Source organism: Lytechinus pictus, chromosome 11 (assembly GCF_037042905.1).
Source record: "Lytechinus pictus isolate F3 Inbred chromosome 11, Lp3.0, whole genome shotgun sequence".
NCBI lineage: Eukaryota > Metazoa > Echinodermata > Echinoidea > Temnopleuroida > Toxopneustidae > Lytechinus > Lytechinus pictus.
This window is the reverse complement of record NC_087255.1, coordinates 25208814-25217601: the sequence shown is the minus strand read 5'-3', so window position 1 is coordinate 25217601 and position 8788 is coordinate 25208814.

Below are 8788 nucleotides of genomic sequence, written 5' to 3'. Positions count from 1 at the left end.
TCTTTTTCAACCTTTCAAAATCAGTAGTGTAATTTTGAGGGGGCCAAATATGACGTATCGAGCAAAATTAATTTTAAAAAGCTGTCAGCGAGCCTAGCGAGAGAGCAAAACTTTCGAAAATCCAGGGAATTTTCTGGATGAAAACTTTCCATGGGAATAAACGGGAATTTTGTGGGAATTTTTTTAATTTTCAGGAATTTTCAAGAAATGATGGGAATTTTCAAAAAGTAATAATTTTCTGATATTTATGTGCAGGAATTGAAAGGCGTACCCTGGCAAACGATGCTTGATAAAGCTTTGTCATCAAATTTCAAGCCAAGTATTATGCTAAAACAGTTAGACAAGGCATAATTTTAATGATTTCCATGCAAAAGTTGATTTACTGTATTTACTTTGATAAGGAGTTCAAGACCATGTCAACTCCTCAAATAGACTTAAGATTTTGATTTATCAACCCCTATAATCCCCTTATATATTGATATGATGAACGGCTTTAAAGCACAAGTCACCCCAAGACGCTTTCTTCATAATGGCCGCCCGCGAATACTTTGAACGAAATTGTCCAGCATCGAAATTAGAGTTTCTGGAATATATTTGAGCCCTAAAAAGTCTGATATGATTTTGTAGGTCTTATTTCGATGCCATGTATAATGAAATAAGATGGTGCTTATCATTCAGCATATTTTTGTTCAGCACCCTCAAATAAGGGAAAAGGAAATAAAATAAACATATTTTTATCAAAATTTGTACTTTACTGGGGCCATTGGCAACATTGATATTTATCATTATGCTCAAGTATGACCAAATCAACATCCTAATGAAATCACGCATAACACTTATAGTAACTTTTGTTCAAAATTAAAAGAGTAGGTCAAACCTTATGCATAGTAAGTTAATTTTATTGTATTTTCCGCCTGTCCATTATCTTGTCAGCCATTATTATTTATTTATTGTTATTGATACATTTAACAACAAACATGTACGTGTATGTTTGGCACCCTAAACTTAGTGGAAATGAATGAAAAGTAAGATTCTACAAGGTATTTTTTTCATCAAAGATGGTATTTTCTGGGGAATAAAATGATCAGTTGCCATGGCAACAGAACACACATTTGCAACATTGATATTAGATTCAGCATTACCAAGGCAACATCAGTTTTTATCATGCTAATGAACCCATGCGGGACACTTACTGTAATTTTTGTTCAAAACTTAATGACTGGTCAAACCTTATGTAAATTAAGTAAATCTTTACTTTACATTCCACTCGTCCATTATCATTTCAACTGTGTTTTTCTTTGTTTAAAAGAAATATATCTTAATTGGTTGCCATGGCATTGGCTGAAGATGTTATTTATTTATTTATTAACAGCAATCATATATATGCTTGGCACCCTAAAATTAGGGGAAATGAAAGAAAAATCAGATATTACAATGTTTTTGTTTATCAAAGCTGATACTTTTCTGGGGGGGGGGGGAGGGAATGAGCTGTTGCCATGGCATCAGGACATTTGAAACACTAATATTTATCAATGAATTCAAGTATTACCAAGGCAACATCATTTTATTATTCTAGTGAACTCATGCAGAACACTTACTCAAATTTTTGTTCAAAATTAAATGACTGGCCAAACCTTTCGCATATTGAGTTATTTGTAATTGTATTTTCCACCTGTCCATAATCTTGTCATCCAAATTATTGTTTTTTTTTGTAAATTATATATTATTTGGTCGCCATGGCAATAGCTTCTGATGTTCTTTATACATTTTGCATCAAACATATCTATGTTTAGCAAACTAAGATTAGGGAAAATGCAAGAAAAATCATATTCTACCGTCTTTTTTTAATCAAAACTGGTATTAAATGATTCGTTGCTATGGCAACAGGCCATTTGGAACATTGATATTTATTGTTGAATTCAAGTATTACCAAGGCAAAATCATTTTATCATTCTAATGAACTCATGCAGAACACTTCCTGAAATTTTTGTTTAAAATTAACTGACTGGCCAAACCTTTTGCATGTTGAGTTATTTGTAATTGTATTTTCCACCTGTCCATAATCTTGTCATCCAATTGTTTTTGTGTAAATTAAATATTATTTGGTTGCCATGGCAATAGCTTCAGATGTTCTTTATACATTTTGAATCAAACATATCTATGTTTAGCACACTAAGATTAGGGGAAATGCAAGAAAAATCAGATTCTACGGTCCTTTTTTTAATCAAAACTGGTATTAAATGATCCGTTGCTATGGCAACAGGCCATTTGGAACATTGATATTTATCGTTAAATTCAAGTAATACCAAGGCAACATCATTTTATTATTCTAATGAACTCATGCAGAACACTTACCGAATTTTTGTTCAAAATTAAATGACTGGCCAAACCTTTCGCATATTGAGTTATTTGTATTGTATTTTCCACCTTTCCATAATCTTGTCATCCAAAATAATATATTTTTGTTGTAAATTAGATATTATTTGGTTGCCATGGCAATAGCTTCAGATGTTATTCATACATTTTGCATCAAACATATCTATGTTTAGCACACTAAGATTAGGAGAAATGCAAGAAAAATAAGTTTTTACAGTCTTTTTTTAATCAAAACTGGTACTTTTCTTGGGTAAATGAGCCGTTGCTATGGCAACAGGCCATTTGGAGCATTGATATTTACCGTTGAATTCAAGTATTACCAAGGCAACATAATTTTCATCTTTATCAAGAACTCCTGCAGAACACTGACTGTATTATTTTCCCCTAAATTAATTGAGTAGTTCAAACCTTATGCATGTACATTAAGCTAATTTTAATTGTATTTTTCATTTGTCCATAATCATGTCACCCATGTTGTTGTTGTTTTTTAAATCAGATGTTATCTGGTTACCATGGCAATGGCTTAAGATATTATTTCTTATAAATTTGTCACAAACATATCTCGATTAGTACCTTAAAATTAGCGAAAATGGAATGATGATCATACATGTAATATACATTTTTATCAATATTTTTACCTTTCTAGAGAGAAATAAGCTGTTGCCATGGCAACGGACCCTTTGCAACATTGTTTCTTTTTAAATTTAATTCAAGCATTACCAAGGCAACATAATTTTTATCTTTATAAAGAACTCCTGCAGAACACTTTCTGTATTTTTGTTCAAAGCATAAAGATTAAGTCAATTCCGATTGTATTTTCCATCTGTCCATTGTCTTTGTCAACCATGCTATTTTTTTAAATTATAAGTTATTTGGTTACCATGGCAATGGCTCGAGATGTAATTTGCACATTTAGCAACCAAAATATATTTGTTTCGCACTGTAAAATTCCGGGAAATTAAAGATAAATCATATTCTACAACGTTTTTTAATTAAAATTTTTATATTTATGGGGAAAAACAAGCCGTTGCCATGGCAATGGACCAATTGGAACTATCTTGGTGATCTTAAATATTTCTAAATTTCATATATATTCAATTGGGAGCCTGAAAATTATCATTTTTGTCATCTATATCATATTTATTTACCATTTACATGGGAATGTATGTTATTTTGGAGAAATTAATCCGTTGCCATGGCAACGGCCGAAAATGGCATTTATAAATTTACCTCCCATCTTTATAATAAAACTTATGGCATATACGAATACTTGTGAAAGTTTCATGCTTTAGTCATAATTTGCACAATTGTTCGGCTTATCCGCTCTACTAATGCACTAAAATCACAAGTTAGGACACTTGGGAGTGGTTGATATGCATGGTGTTCTTGGAAATTCTTGGAAATTCCTTCATATATTGCAGTGTACTGTACTTATATAATTTTTTTGAAAATTTAATTTGAGTTACAAGTAAGCCTATTCTAAACTCATACGAAAGAAAAAAATGACAAAAATTGTCTGGACCATGTACAAAGTGATTTGTTTATTGAGCATGATACAACTTCTCTCTTAAATCTAACCCGACTGGCATATTTTTTTTCTTCTTAATGCATGATGATAAAATGCAGATTCGGACAAATTAAGACTAGCACAAATTAAAAAGTGTGTGGCTTATCGTGCGCCATCGGGCTTACCGTCATTCCTTAGACGATTTTAGCCCTGGATTTTAACATGTTTTAAATGCTTTATAAGTGCATGAAACAAAAACAAACATAAAAACAATCAAAACTCAACTTTCATGTTATGATATTTCTCCAACATTTTCTTGAACCATCAGAGTGTAATATCAGCTAATATATTTAAAATGAAATTTACGTACCACATGAGTGTGCTCATATAGAATGCAAATGTTCATATCCGAAGATACGCTTTAGATAGAAATGAATCATTATTCTTTCTGAAACCATTAATTGATTTCACTTATCAAAAAATTGTAAAAAATTGATCATATTATATTGAGCTCACTGAACCTCAATATTTTCATGAGAGGTATCTGATGGGGTCACATGATAAAATGTTTAATATTAATTACATCCAACCGCATACAACAAAAGCACCATACATATGAGCTACTGATCACCAATCGACCATTATGACTTTTTAAAAGTGAAATTTTTGCATTTGATATGTGCTCACTCTTTCTTAACTATTTTAGGCACCTCATTTCCACATAGATAGGTAATGAGGACATCAATGCTCTCCTGCAAAGTATTATTGACCAAAACTTATCGTTCAAGTCAAGGTATTTGGATATACAAGTAGGGGTAACTTTCGTTTTGTGCACATCTTCCTTTTGGTATATTTTCTTTTTCAAAGGTTTACTGAATGTCGAACTTAATATACAGTGCGTCCCACAAAAAACGAAACCGAGATTTATCGATGATTTATCATAACTTAATCGCAAATACAATAGACAAATGACCTACCATTTTAAAGCTTAGATTATTTCTCATTCACGCATGAGTGAGCAAAAACAATTTGAAAAGGGGATACCAAAAAGTCACTTGGCGGGCCGTATCTGGGTTTTAAAAAGAAAACCACATTTTTAAAATGGTCAATATCTGCTCTTTAATTTGATACCTCAATCACAGAAAATGGTCAAGAAATAACAAAGTTCTGGTTATTTGAAAAAAGACTTGAATTTCAATAATTTCATAAAATGAAGAGGCTTTACGGGCTAGCGTTCAAACTCACTCGACACTCCGTTTTGTTGACGATCAGCCATGCATTAAGTTTTTTGTTACCGTGCGATAGCTTCAGTGGGAAACCAGGGGAAACACGTTTATTTAATGAAATTATGGAAATACAAGCATTGTTTCGAGGGATCATAAATTTTTTACTACTTGACCATTTTCTGTGATTTAGGTATCAAAGAAAAGATAAGATATTGAACTTTTTAGTCATGTGATTTTCTTTTTGAAATTCAGATACCCCCCGCCAAATGAGTTTTTGGCATCCTTTCTTCGAATTGTTTTTGCTCAATCATGCGTGAATGAGGAATAATCTAAGTAATACCAGATGAAAGAGGAGATTCTAAGCTTTACATTGGTAGGTCATTTGTCTATTTTATTTATGATTAAGTTACGATAAATCATCGCTAAATCTCGGTTTCGTTTTTTCTGGGACGCACTGTATAACAGTACTACCATGACATACATCGGTAAAGTGTGTATAACCAGGCAAATAAATAAGTGCTTAGCCTATACTCTATAGAAACGCAAAGGTATTTTACTTTTTCTTTGAATTTTCTGGGAATGAATAAGAAAAAGGGTGAAATAGAACATCTATTTCAGGTAGTCTCAATAATGTCCGAAAATCTTTCGACTCATGTCAGACCTCATTGCAAATTCCTCGCAGAGTTATTCACCACTGGTGGGACGGAACACTCTTATCAACAAAAGTTTTTTTCGTCGGGGTCCTTTTATGTCATGTGTTAAAAAATATCATATACATAAACATTTCATTCTTATTCATCTTGAACCTCCACCCATCTGTTTAAAAGTCCTGCAAAAGAATGTTTGTTTTTATTTAAAGGACAAGTCCATTCCAACAAAAACCTGATTTGAATAAAAAGAGAAAAATTCAACACGCATAACACTGACAATTTCATCAAAATCGGATGTAAAATAAGAAAGTTATGACATTTTAAAGTTTCGCTTCATTTCACAAAACAGTTATATGCATATCTCGGTCGGTATGCAAATGAGGGAACTGATGACATCACTCACTATTTCTTTTGTATTTTATAATATGAAATATTTTTATTTTCTCATCATTGTCATGTGAAATGAAGTTTCATTCCTCCCTGAACACGTGGAATTCCATTATTTTAACATTTTGTGCTTCAGGCAAGTAGGTCCTAATCAGCAAATTTGTAAAAATTGAAATATTGTATAATTCAAACTATAAAAAACAAAATAAATGGTGAGTGAGTGACATCATCGACTCTCTTATTTGGATGTAACTGGCTCGTTCATATAACTATTTTGTTAAAAATAAGCGAAACTTTGAAATGTCATAACTTTCTTATTTTACATCCGATTTTGATGAAATTTTCAGCATTGTGCTTGTCTGATTTTTCTCTATTGATTCAAATCATCATTTTTCTGAGGTGGACTTGACCTTTAATAACAATATTTACAAATTGCGAGGGAAACAAACTGATTGATGACATACTATCATCACTATAATCATCATGATCAAATTTTTCATTTTTTCATCATCATTATTATAATTTTCTACCCTAAATTATTAGGGGGATGATAATACAGGTCATCCCCCCACTTGAAATATTGGGGGGGGGGGATATATTCCCCCCATCCCCCCGTGATCGCCACCCATGATTATAACTAAACTCCCGTGATGCAGTGGATATAACCTTTGCTATATAAGCTAAACGTAGTGATTTGTCACGACCAAATTCTTGTAAGAATTGAGCGCGGGAGCGGAGCGACCGCGCGAGAAATTTTGCAATTTTTTATTGAAAAAGTAGGCCAATTTAAGCACTTTGGTAGCACTTAACGATGAATTCACACAGTAACAGCAATATTAATCATTTGATGATTATTTTTTTTATATTGAAAAGTGGGGGATGTATCCCCATCCCCCAGGATTTACGCCCGTGATATACCGCGCGGAGTGAAAAACAGGGTCTACCAAAGGGGTCTACGGCTGCCGGCTGGACAGGTGTAGCGCTGTGTATGCGCTAGCCATGCATGGAGCATAGAGCTATTACATGGAGCGGCTCCTAGTTATAAAGGGAGTTGGGGAGCTGTACGTGCATCCTCTCGCATGCGGTGCGGGTGTAGCAGGTTTTCATGCCCGGGCGATGAAAACGCCCGGAAATGCCAAGACGGACAAACAAACCTGAAGTCGTCCATCTGTCCAAGCATTTCCGTCCGCCCGGACGTAAAAAAACGTTTTTGCCCGCTGAAAATATCCGTGTTTTGCGGAGATTCCGTCCGCATATTTTTTTGCTGGCAACGATTTTTCGGCGTCTTTATCGCAAGACGCAAGCTACGATTTTTTAGGGTGTCCCAATCAGGATATCTGATAATAGTGTCCGTGAAGTGTTTGCGAAAAAGCAAGTCAATCATATTTTTTTTTTTAGATATTCGCTTTATCTGTAACTTGAACTACCATCCCTTGTTTCTCTATAGGTGTTCTCTCCATCATGAAATTTTAGATCTATGTCATCACTCGTGCCAAACATGATCAGGGGCCCATTTCATAAAGGTGCAGCGTCAGCGTCAAGTCCCAAAACAGCGTCAAATTTTCACTTGCAGCGTCAAATTTAATATTTGACGCGGCAGCGCATTTCATAAAAAGTTGACGCTCCAGCAGGAGCGTCAACTTTTTACCGGAGCGTCAAGTATGGTTACTGGAGCGTCAAATAGGGTTACTGGAGCGTCAAATAGGGTTAAATATTTGACGCTGGTCATAGGGGAGCGTCAAGTTGACACTGAAAGGGTTTTTCATTGTTAAGAATGGCGTATGTTGTGCTCAGGCATGCCCAAGGCCAAAGGGCTCTTACAAGAGAACGGATATTAAGAGCAATTTCTGTGGTAATAATGCTAATAAAGAATACATTAAGGTAATGCTTTCTAGTAGAAATGCAGTTTCTTTTTTTTTTGCCCGACCTGCCAAAAAAAAATGTTTAAAAATTCCTCCGAAACACTGAATTTTTCAGTTTATCCCAGGGCAGGCCAAGGAAAAAAAAGGCAGGTTATACTTATAGACAGACTTCAGAAAAAAAAAACAAATGGAGAGGATTTTTTTTTCTTGTAGGAAAAAATAGAGGAAGGTAGATCTATTATGTGGAAGTGTTTAATTTAAGGCCTAAATTTAAAAAGTCCTAGGCCATAAAAAATGATAAAATCTTTTTTTTTTTCTGTTTCTGACTTTCTCAAAATAAAAGTTGTGGCCATTGTTGAATCCATTAATACTGAATGGTTATTCGCCGTTGAAACCGATAATTTAAAAATATTTCCATTATGAACAAAAATAATCTTTTAAGGTCATTTTCGATGCTTCATGCATAATTAGAGCCTACAAATTTACTTGCTTCAGGGTGATTTTTAACAGCACTGCACCAGCAGTGGCCTGCGCCTGCCTTGTTGTTGATACAACCTTGCATTACCGACACAAATAGTCAAGTGTGGGACTGGGATGAAAATTGTACAGTAGAAACTTTGTTGAAGGTGAAATTTCGACCGGCAATAATGATACATTTTCACTTCTAAAAAAAATAATTTTTTCCCTGGCATAGGGCTAAATTACATAATTTTTTTGAAAACTTACACAATGGAGAACAATGCTATGCCATCCCAGGAAAAATTAGTATTTTCTTCTTAC